Source organism: Gorilla gorilla, chromosome 15 (genome assembly GCF_029281585.2).
Source record: "Gorilla gorilla gorilla isolate KB3781 chromosome 15, NHGRI_mGorGor1-v2.1_pri, whole genome shotgun sequence".
NCBI lineage: Eukaryota > Metazoa > Chordata > Mammalia > Primates > Hominidae > Gorilla > Gorilla gorilla.
Genome location: NC_073239.2, coordinates 79,054,226 through 79,066,667, shown reverse-complemented (window position 1 = coordinate 79,066,667; position 12,442 = coordinate 79,054,226). Strand labels below are relative to the sequence as shown.

Here is a 12,442-nt window from a genome sequence, read left to right as displayed (position 1 = left end):
TTTGGAAACCAGGGCATAAAAGAAAATTTTTCATCTGTATAATTGTTTAACGTAGGCCCCTTCCTACACATCTTATGTTTAAAAAAAATCTTTGCTTCTAAAGCACTAATTGACCGCTTTATCATATGTGAACATATTTTCTATTCAATTTGATGATTCTAAGGACTGCTGAGTAATAACCATTGCTCTCTCCAATCAGTTCAGCATGCATCTCATCTTTGCTATCAAGTGCACTGGTAATGAGTGCCTTATATTAACATCTTCACTATAAACAGTTCAAGCATTTAGAAACAAAGTATCAATGGACTTAACAGTTACTTTAATTCATTTTATAAATAAGCAACTGAGAATTTTGCTCCAAGTGGCTGCTAGTGTAGCCCATTTCATAAATGGCATTCTCCGAAGCATAAGGCACAATATGATACGAATGCAGCTCTTCATAATAGAGAGACTGAGAACAGCATTCCTGTACCATAAACTTCAGCCGTTTTCTTGTATCAGAATATGCAGTCTTATAACAGGGAGCTTCTTTAAAGTATTCATAGCTCTCTTTCTCCGTCTCTAGATGTATCTTCCTCAGCAAATTGTTAATTAACACAGACCTTCTTAAGTAGGTTTCTGGGTCTTCAAGAAACCTGAGCTTCTCCAGAGAAAGTTTGAGAATGCAAGTTCTGTCCTCAGGTAATATCAGGTGCTGGAAAGCAAACACGATCATTAAATCTATATTTAGAAAAACAAAAACTACAGCTTTTTATGTTGACAACATTCATGAAAATGAACAAATAATAATAAGTAAACCCTTACTTTTGGAAAATACCCTTGGTAATCTTGATGTAAATCTTCTTCTTCTGCATATTTTCTCTTAAAGTAGGCTACTTTCGACGTTGTTAATGTATATGTTAATACTTTTGTTGGATAAGCTAAACAAATAAAATAATTGGGGAAAGGTTAGATTTTATTGTGGCAAATAGTATCTTATAATATAAATTTTATCTATAAAAATAAACTGGTGTTCCTGGAAATTGGTATTCTCCCTTCAACGTGGTGAAGCAGTGACAACTGCCCTGGATTGAAAAGCCTGCAGGCAGGAAAATACCACCATTCAGACCCAAAACAGATGTTCTAGATAGGATACTCATGTTTATTTCCTTATGCAGCCCCTCAGAAATGAAATACCAATATACTATTTTATTTCATGCCATTTAATGTCAAAACACACCCAAATTTGAAATGGAATGTAATGGGAGTGTGGGAAAAAGCAAGAGAGATCAGATTGTTGCTGTGTCTGTATAGAAAGAAGTAGACATAGGAGACTCCATTTTGTTCTGTACTAAGAAAAATTCCTCTGCCTTGAGATTCTGTTAATCTATAACCTTACCCCCAACCCCCTGCTCTCTGAAACATGTGCTGTGTCAACTCAGAGTTAAATGGATTAAGGGCGGTGCAAGATGTGCTTTGTTAAACAGATGCTTGAAGGCAGCACGCTCCTTAAGAGTCATCACCACTCCCTAATCTCAAGTACCCAGGGACACAAAAACTGCGGAAGGCCGCAGGGACCTCTGCCTAGGAAAGCCAGGTATTGTCCAAGGTTTCTCCCCATGTGATAGTCTGAAATATGGCCTCGTGGGAAGGGAAAGACCTGACCGTCCCCCCAGCCCGACACCCGTAAAGGGTCTGTGCTGAGGAGGATTAGTAAAAGAGGAAGGCATGCCTCTTGCAGTTGAGACAAGAGGAAGGCATCTGTCTCCTGCCTGTCCCTGGGCAATGGAATGTCTGGGTATAAAACCCGATTGTATGCTCCATCTACTGAGATAGGAAAAACCGCCTTAGGGCTGGAGGTGGGATCTGCGGGCAGCAATACTGCTTTGTAAAGCATTGAGATGTTTATGTGTATGCATATCTAAAAGCACAGCACTTAATCCTTTACATTGTCTATGATGCAAAAAGACCTTTGTTCACGTGTTTGTCTGCTGACCCTCTCCCCACTATTGTCTTGGGACCCTGACACAACCCCCTTTTCGAGAAGCACCCACGAATGATCAATAAATACTAAGGGAACTCAGAGGCTGGCGGGATCCTCCATATGCTGAACGCTGGTCCCCCGGGTCCCCTTATTTCTTTCTCTATACTTTGTCTCTCTGTCTTTTTCTTTCCTAAGTCCACCTTACAAGAAAGACACACAGGTGTGTAGGGGCAACCCACCCCTACATGGGAGGAGAAAAGAAATTTTTCATCATTCTTTTAGTTAAACTGCCTAATACAGAGAGAACATTTAGTGTCACTAGGTTAATCAAATTGGCATAAAATAGTTGGCAGCCCAATTACACTTTAAAGAAATAATGGTGTATCTGTAGACAAAACACTCTATGATATGATTATGGTGTAGCCATCGTCCTAACACATGGTTTAATGGTGTTCTAAGTAAATGAAAGATTTAGGTAACGTTCTGACTTGCAAACTTGACCTTGTAATAATACTGAAAGTGAAGACCTTTGTTTTCTCCTTTAAAATACGATTGCTACTGAGGTTCTTACTTGTTTAAGGAAGGACGGAGTTCCAAAAGCCGATTTTCAGTTATCGTTTAGTTTAACGATACTGCTTAAGGGAGTTCCCAGAGTGTACTCTAGGTGGCACTCATATCACAAAAAGGAGGCAAGATCTACTTTCAAAGCTAAAGACAAGCAGCTTCTAGAGAAAGCACTGAATGAATTTAGAAAACAAATTGAGTCCAGTTCAATTCTCATTCAACCTCGGGGGACCAGGCCAGAAAGAAACTTCATATTTAAACATAATTTATTTTACCCTTAATACACATCCTCAAATATTTCTATGTATTGAAACCATTTAGTTCACAAAAGAATGAATAATGTATGTGTTAGTTAAATAAATCTACAGCAAGACATTTGATGGTTTTCCTCTAAAATCTTAAATTTTTCTAAGCTTAAATATTTAAAATGTGTTCAAGAATTTGCTTTTACTAGTTTGTCCTCCAACTCAGTGCATCTAAGCTACAAAAGCTTCCCGCAACTTTTTGTAGCTAAATGATTTTCCTCAGTCAGTAAGAAAAGCTACAAAATCATTCCCAAGCATTCCGGTTTTTCACTGGCATCACTGTGGATTATTAACCCAAGAGAGCCTTAAGTTATAGTTGTTATGTTTTGTTAAGGGAATGAAGAATTTTAAAACACTGGTGTATCTGATCTTAAAAGAAATGAATATGTCATGATAATTCTCAAGTGAACTGAAGCAAAGACAATAGTTGCTACTATACCTACACAGTCCCTGAATTCAGTAAGCAAACTCAGCTTATATAGAGTTTTCACTGATTTCAAAAGTTCAGGAAAGAAGAACAAAACTGATTGTATAGAGAACAAAGAAAGCATCACTGAAACCAGGTTTCTCAGGGGCTGTTTTTAGTAAACTGTATTTTCTTTGGTATATTTTTTAAGGATTTAATCAAATAACTAGGTGAAGCTTTGGGTTATCCCGTGTGACAATTACTTGTACTTTTTTTAAAACTGTTTAACTAATTGATGTAATGGTAGTTTTCAAATGTTAGTGAGCATCAGAATTATCTGGAGGGTATGTTAAACCAAATTGCTGGGTCCCAACCCCAGAGTTTCTAATCCAGTAGATCTGGGCTAGCAGCAGTGAATTTGCATTTCTAACAAATTTCCAGGTGATGCTGATGCTGCCCGTCTGGGGATTGCATTTTGAGAGCCTCTAGGTTGCAGCATTCAGCAGGTGTAGTAGTACCACTATGGCAACAAGTTAAGAGCAGAACATTCAGTCAATCAGCTGATTGCCATATCAATAGAATGCCAGGCAATTGGTTTGATTGATTGTTGTTGTTGTTGCTATTGCTTCCCTACACTGGCTTAGATGCTTTAGCCTCATGAACAAAGCCAGACTGCATTTTAACTAAATAGTGAAGAATGAAGTCACTTTTCCCGGGTTCACATTGAGAAGCATCAATGGCTATTATTAGCATGATAGCTGGGCAGGTCTCTAATTTTTTTAACAAGCTCTAATGAATTACTATAGTGTAGGTGACAGTGAGAAAAGACTAGAAAATGAGATGAGTAACTTCATCATGAGCAAACATGACTTTCTTATATGTATCTTTTTAAAATGTCTGCTCATTTTATCTTCCAATGTAATGCAATATCTACAGCATTTATGACCAATTAAGAATCTTTTAATGAGTAATACAAGGGAAGGCAGGTGGCAGATTAGAGAACCAAATGACAAATAAACTTATAGTTCTGGCTCCCAAGTGTACCTTCAGGAAAGATATTTTTATTTAACAGATCAAGACCAAAAAAATCATACCAAATGATTCCAAGGTTCATAAAGACTGTCTGGCTATCATCAACCAATTAGCCTAATATACTGAATGTATCAGATCCTGAAAATACAGAGAAAATTCCCAGGAGTTCTAGACTTGAGTCTCAGCTCCTCCATGGGCAACACACTTAGCCATTTAGTTTATTGCTCTTAAAAAATACCCCCATGGGTTGTTAAAATGCTGAAAAGCCTTCACAGCTGGTATCAGTCTGACAATTACCTCCCTGAAAGCTGTTTAGCTATTTAAAATGTTTTCAGTATCAATTTTGGAGGATGGTTCTAGCCACTTTTAGGTTAAAATATATAGCAAACATAAGTTCCTACATCTGTTTGCTTGGCTGGATTAGAACTCAAAACATTCGGAGCTGATAACTATGTATCCATCACCTGATTCAGCCTCCTCAGTGTCCAGATGAGAAAACTACAGCCCAGACGAGTTCAATAATTTACATTCTGGCATGTGGCTACGAGTTTGGGTTTTGAAGTCAGATGGAAGTGGTCTGAATTCCAGCTCTGCTGCTTCTTATTTGAGTGACTGAGCAAATTACATAAACTCTCTAGAAATCTCATTTGTAAAGTAAGGATAGAAATAACACTGGCTCATAAGATCATTGAAATAATTCATGGAAAGTGACTGGCACTGTGCCTAGCATATAGTAAACCCTCAATCAAATTGTAGACCTTATTTGTGCCATTAGTCACAAATCTACCACATATAAGCAGAGCCCAGCCTGGCCTCCTAGCTCTGACTCAAAGACTCCACCACCCTGCCTCCCAAAGATACTAGATTGTAATTAGACAGTTAAAAAAACTGCAAGAAGATATTGCAAATGATCAAGTTGAAAAAACGTAGTACAGATTCTATAACAACTCCAAATATTTCTGGTGTATTGCCACTGGTCATGCATTTTGGGTGAAGGAGGTGTAAACTATTTTTGAAACATACAGGTAATCATCTGGATAATTAATTAAAGTTGATCTGACTATCCAAAGAAGTTTGGTTGTTATGATTCAGTAAACATGTGTAAATCTGTTATAGTTCTCCTGCAACTAAAAGGCCAAACTTAACCCAGCCTATTATTCAAATAAAGATGGCGAAATAGACAAAAAAAAAAATGAAATGACTTTATGTCTTCACATTCTGAGTGTTCTGAGCTCTGAGAACAGTATGTAAATTACAAAACTGAATTAGGCTGAGCCTAAATTTGTCTCTGAAAGTGAAATGGCTAATGCTGGCTTGAATATTCAAGCTGTTTCTAATGCTATATCCTCTGGGCCCATAAAATATCTGTGCCAAGCGCAGTGTATTTGGTAGTATAAAACATAAATAACCAACAAATTAAAAGTTACAGAACAGAGTGACCATCCCTGTCGTTAGAGTTCTAGCAATATAATTTTTATATAATTCTTTAAATAAATGTTTAAAATGTAATTACAAATGATTGCTCAAATGCTCTTCCTTATTGCTCTGCTTCTGCCTCCAGAAAACTGAAATCCTATTACGGTGCAAGTGATTTCATTTGGTACATGGCCTGGGGACAGTACATTAAGGAAACATCATCAGCAAATTAATTTACAAACACTTTGAGATAACAGACCACAGTAAAAAGAACAACTCCTGTCAAAGCAATCCATTCTTTGTCAAGACTCAAAGCTGGAGACATGGTGAAGAAGTGATCAGTTCAATATATCCTAATTTTAGTTTGGCTTTCATTTTTCCCCCCACAACATTTAAATCAAAACATTCCAAAAACAGAGTTGAAACCATCCTATTAGATGTGTGCATCCTACCCACAGACAGAAGGGATGGAGGCTGATCAATGACAAGAAAGAAGGTGGGGTCCATCTCAGATCAACAACTGACTTGTGTTATAGATAAATCAGGCACCTCAGGTTCACAATGTCTTACTGATTTTTCTTTGTAACACGTTAGCCTGGCATGAGCCTTTAAAAGTGCAATTGTCCCTATCTAGCTAAATAATGCTTTGCTGGTGACAAAGCTACTGGAGATATTTCCTTAAGGGCCATGACCACAGTTGATTAGAAAGAGTTACCCCATCTGTCCCTGCTAACCACATTCTGTAGTCTCACTGCATGGCTTAAAATACTTCAGCATAACCTTCTAGTTCTGTCCAACGGCACTAGTTCAAATACCAGCTCTACAGTTTATTTGCTTACTGACTTTGGCCAAGATATTTAAACTCAAAGAGCCTAACTTTTCTTTATCTGTTAAACAGGGGCACAATATCAAACTCATTGAGTTTTACTGGAATTAGAAGAGATGATGTTTAAAAAGCAGTTACTCAGTGCCTGTCACATGTGCTCATATTTCCTGCTCAGTAAATGTTACGTATTATTATTGCAGTGACTTCATTTTGAAATCATAAGTACATATCCTGCTCAGCAGCATTATATTATACCTAGGACATTGGTCCTCTCTTTAGTGTTAAGCATGGGCTGCATGAAGCATTCATGAGTGTATTCAAGAAGGTAGATGGGTGCAAAGTTCAAGGCTATGATGCTGTGCCTTCTGGAGACCTTTGGCTCTGTTGATGTTTAACAATTTTCCATCAGCCATCTTTCTTCTCTCTCATAACCCCCTTGCCTAGCACCTTTCTGGATAATATCCTTTATGGTAGCAGAACTCAGTGTCAGGTTTTATCTCCAAATCAATGGAGCAATCTGTTTCTTCAGATTTATCCACCCCAAGCACAATATTGACTTTACTGGCAATTTAGAATTACTAACAAGTTCCAGCTCGAGCAGACTTTCTTAGGAACTTCCAGGAATACCGAGAGCCAATGACTTAGAAGAGTTTCTTAAGATACCAGCAGCATTGTCTGGTACTAGATTGCATCCATGTCCCTTGGGATAACCCCAAGCACAGGCATGGAATAGTAAAGAAAACCCCACCAGTTCCACAAGCCTATCCTGCTCCAAAGGTAATGGTCTCTGAACCAAACAGAACACCATTAGGTTTCCTTAGATGCTGCACTAAAGCCAGTTGCTGCCGTGATCTGGCCCTGCTAATGACAGAAATTTAGAGGCGAAGTGCAGGAGGCTTCTTGGGTAAACTTTTTGATTTTCCGCCCCCTAGAAGTGCATTCCTGATTCTGAGGAATGATGCTTCCTTTTACCCCATCTTTTACCTTGGAAAGTAGAAATGAATTAGAAAGAAAATTGCTTTTTTGGAACCACATTGCAGTATATGGGTTCCAAGAAATCCATACCTAGAGATATGCTAGAGAGATACTACAACTTCCCTCAATACCCAGGACTGGTACTCAAAGAAAACAGTTTTAATCCCTAACCTATGGATAATAGTGGTCTTTCTAAAAGTACCTGATCTATATCACTCACATTGTCTTCCACTTTGATATCACTACCACCACCACTCCATGCTTGAGTATATTAACAAAAACATCTATCCAAGCCAACGTTGCTTCTGCTATCCCAAAAGGTTTGTAAAAAAAACATAAGATTGAACTAATCATTAATTTTACTCACTTTAAAACACATGAGGATTCGCTTGGAGTTGGTGACTCTCTGCCCTCACTCATATGGTATCTGATTTGTGTTTCACCTGGAGTTGCTCTAGTGGTGAAATAATTTTCATTCACAGGGTACCTTTTCGCTAAAGAGCTAGAGGTGCTTCCATGGAATAGCACACAGCCATACTATACAGCCATAAAAAAAGAATGAAATCATGTCCTTTGCATCAACATAGATGGAGCTGGAAGCCATTATCCTAAGAGAACTAACACATGAACAGACCAAATACTGCATCTTCTCACCTATAAGTGGGAGCTACACCGAGTACACATGAACGCAAAGAACAGATACAGGGGCCTATTTGAGGGAGGAGGGTGAGGATACAAAAACTACCTCTCAGGTACTACACTTATTATGGGGGTGGTGAAATAATCTGTAGACCAAACCCAGTGGCATACAATTCACCCATGTAACAATCCTGCACAGATACCCGTGAACATAAAAGTTTTTCTTAAAGAGCTATAGGTGCTTCATTAAATTGTGTTACATTCATGCTGAAGCAATCTACTTAAGCTTGTAGTCTTATACCCCACATTAGATAGAGAGAAAATGAGCCATAAAGCAGTAAAATGAGCAGCACATGGAGGCAGAATTGAGGTTCTAGGCTCTTGAGTCTTGTCTCTCTTTACAATATTCCCAACTTTTCTTCATGTTCCTTACTCATGCTCCCTTTTCCTAAGCACTTTGAAAACAATATGTACTCTGAAATACACACGCAGAGTAGACTTCCCAGCCTCAAACGTGTACCTCCTGTCCTTCTAAGCACCACTGATGTTCAGATAACTCTTGTGTTTCTACCAAGAAGCCTTTTTACTGCACTTTACTTTCTGTCGTTCTTTTGTTTTCTAAACATAAGGCTATATTACAATATTGAGCAAAACATTGGTTAGCTCTTAGTGCTTTTCAGTAATATCCTTCCGCCACCCCTTCCCCCCAGCTGAGAATTATTGCAGTGAATTGGATGGCTCTGTTAATTAGCCCATTTGTATAAATTTAATTAGGAAAAAAGAAAATATAAAAAATGGTGTTAGATTACAAAGGGTAAACATTAATGTATTAACACTATTTAGATAAACAACTTAAAAAGAAAAAGGAAAAAAGAATCGACAAGGATTGGCCTCTCCCAAAACTCAAAAGGTATCCTTCCTTCGTTTTAGTGCTGAATGGTTTTGGTCAATGTACTCCTACCTCTGCTTCAGAGTTAGCAGTTTAGCTTTTTCTAGGTTTCTGAGGCATATTGCTTTGACAAATAGAGCAATCTGAACTGATTATTCCTTGGCTTTAGAGTTATTGTTGGGATGCCAGCTGACATGAGTCATCAGTAGAGAGCCCAGGTATGGAGATAACGGCCTCAACCTCTTGATAAAAGTTTTCAACATCTCTGTCTGCATCAAGGCGTCTTCTAAATTCCATGAAGTTTACATGACATAAAATTGAACATAGAATTTTCACACATGCCTAAAAACTTCCAAATAGAGTATATGAGTAAAAAAGACTGAAATTAGAATTTGGTTTAGTTTTAACCTGCTTGATCTCAGCTTTAGCCAAATCTTATACTCCTAAGTGCATGCCTTCTTTATAACCCATTACATATTCAAGTGCAGCTGGTGTTCAAATTGATGAGGGTGACTAGATCCTTAAATAAAAATTGGTGCAATTTTTTTCCACACTCTAACTTTGGACCCACCAATGTCTCCAGGATTAAATGTGGATATTATAATGATACCATTTGATTTGTTTTTATTTTTTGAAGCTAAATACCATAAAATTTTCTGATGAATGACTTTTCAAACAGATCCGTTTATCAAAGTTGCACAGGATATAGTCTGCATATTACACATTTATGATAGAATCAAAATTAAAATGTAAGAACCTCTTTCATTGCCCTTTTGGATTGTGGCAGTGGTCTCAATGAAAGGGCAGACTGATTCATGTAAATTAAAGGGCACTGAATGATCTTCAACTTTTATGCACATGACATAAGAGATAGGCTGTGGTATAAATTACTAATCACACAACTAATTCACCTACATGAACCAATAATTGTGGCTGCTTTGCTCAAACTTTCCTCAGATTGATAGCACGAATGGAACTCTGTACACATCTCATGGCAGATGACGGTAAATATTATTGGTCTCTTTGGGTTGTTTCTCACCATAAAATACAGTCAGTATGATAAATGAAGGAAGAAGGATGGATGGTGCTAAGGGCTAACAAAACCAACATTTTTGACAGTTCAAATGCTAATCTTTAATCCTTAAAATTATTAAACTACAGATATTTAAACAAGTGACTACAGAGATCAATAATCTTAAAGTCTCACAGTATTCATAAATCTGTACCACTAGACCAGAATAAATTTTCAAATAGGTTTCTGAATAAAAATTGTCAATTATTTATTTTTATAAAGGGAGGAAAGAAATGGGATGAAATGCAGCATGGTATATTCTTATAAATTTGATTGTAATTTGCTAGGCTGGTTACCTATAGGAAGGGCACAGTACATGTGGAAGTTACAAATGCTGGAGAGTTGAACACTCATTTAAGACGTATTCAGTCTTGAAAATTGAGTTTAAAATGTTGAAGCCTCATAAGTTTCTATCATCATGACCTTATGCAAATTAAATTTGAAACATCACAATAATCTCTTTCTGCAACTTGGAGAGTTCTCACTTCCTTCATTCGGACATGCACTCGTGTGCTCAGTAGGCTTCCGCTTGGCATGTTTCCGGAGCCAGGCTACCTAATTTGGCCCACCCTATTCACATGGATCTTAGAGAGGAAAATCAGCCAGCCCACAAATGTCCTTTTTACAGAAAACCTCTATTGACTTCTACCCAGCAACCATCTATATAAACAACCCCTTATATTGATCTTATAAGTTATGGTAATGTTACATTAGCATTCATTTCTCTGGATACATATTTAAACAGTAATTTCTTTTAAGCTAGCAATTACCTGGTAATGCTGAATCAATCCGAAAAGTGTATTTCTAGAACAGCTTCAGAAAATCTGGTGAGAGTTCCCCTTTGCACAGCGAGCATTTCTCACAGCCTCAGGCTCATGAATGGTTACCTGAGATCTTGAAACAAGGAGACAGACACAAATAACATCGGGCGAGTCAGGACTGCACTGACATGAACTGGTTCTCAAGTCAGGAGAAAGCCTGCAGCAGGAGGATACTATCTAAGATATTTGAGATGGGGTTGGTCTGGACTAGATAGATAGATAAACCTTCAAACACACACAATCACTTCAGTGTTGTCCAGATTTAAGTTTAAACATGAGGAATCTTAACTATCCTAAGACATTTGGAAATAACTGAATAACTCATCTTACCAGTTATTTACTTGGGAGATTATTTTTGGAAGATTATCAGTAGGCTGATATTTTTTTAAAAAAAATCAGAGTCATTCTTAAGTTTTAATGCCAGATTTTATATAATTTCAGGGAGTATTCCCTCTAAAGTAACAAACCAGCAGTTAGCTCAAAACACGAACCCCGTCTTTCTTTGGAATGCACATTCTTTCTCACAAGATTTGAAATCGCCAAATGCTACTTTTTCTTTGAAGACAGCATTTCTTTAAAGGGCCATGTTTAACTGCACCTTTTCTACATGGATGTATGCTTACGGATCTCATCATCTTCTAAATTTAGAGAGATGCGCTTTCCAAAGGAAGACAGGCAGCCAATAAGGAGGATCCCATCGAAAGAGAGGTGAGTTACTATGGTTACTTTTCAGGAGGTTGAGTAACAGTGAACAGTGCTCTTGGCCAAATGGACCCTTTCCAGAGGAGGACCTAAAAAGAATGTTGCTATCCATACGTGTTGATTCAATTAGTCGAGACTACACTATGTCGTTTGAGCTTTAACCACAGGCTTTCTATGGGCGATTGCTGCTTCCAGCCTAGCTGCACATAGGCAGCGAAGTCAACGGAAAAACAAGGACTGAAAACTTCCGAACGCTAACCTAATAGCGAAGAGCAGCGGACTCTTCACCCAAGAACCAATCCTAAGGTTTACATTTAAAAAATCGAATCAGGTCATTTGGGACCAGCAGCTGGCCACTCTTCAGTGGTTGGGGGCGGGGTGGGATCCCGGAACACGTCCCTATCCTCCCCCTCAAGGAAAGGAGTCTCTTCTGAGCTCGGAGGAAGGCACCTGGCTGGATGAATCCAGACATACCTTGCGAGCTGGGTCCACTCACCAGATCGGCGCATGCACCTGTTAGGTAGAAGCGCGGGGTTCGGTGCTCACTCCTGCTTTTGCGGCTGTCACTCCAGTCGGGCGCTGACAGCGGCAGTAGCGGCAACTGCAGCTCAGCGGGCAGCCCTGGCTCCTGCAGGTCCGTCCCTCCAGTCTCTGAAGCGCCTCTCACTCCGGGTTCGCAGCGCTAGGCGGGCGCGCAGCTGTTCTCAGCTCGCATTGGACCACAGGGAGCAGATGTTACCCGGTTGCTAGGAGCGTTGCTAGGAGGCGATGACGCCCCTCCACAGCTCGGGAGCAACTTTCCTGTAGGTCGAGTGCGCCGGCGGGGGCTGCT

The 12,442-nt window shown here is 38.8% G+C and overlaps 1 protein-coding gene across 5 annotated transcripts in view; it reads right to left on the bottom strand.

Annotated features, from left to right (window-relative positions):
- Positions 1-298: 298 nt before the first annotated feature.
- Positions 299-12,442, bottom strand: part of SYT16 (synaptotagmin 16) — a 318,945-nt gene continuing 306,801 nt past the window's right edge. For 3 of the 5 annotated variants that reach the window (XR_010130767.1, XR_010130766.1, XR_010130763.1), the window contains 4 exons: positions 12,107-12,437; positions 10,858-10,981; positions 805-920; positions 299-694 (listed from right to left, as the gene is read on the bottom strand). The gene's annotated coding sequence lies outside the window, so the exon portion shown is untranslated. Of the gene's footprint in view, positions 695-804; positions 921-10,857; positions 10,982-12,084; positions 12,441-12,442 lie in introns of all 5 variants that reach the window. The other 2 variants (XR_010130764.1, XR_010130765.1) reach the window with 2 other exon arrangements.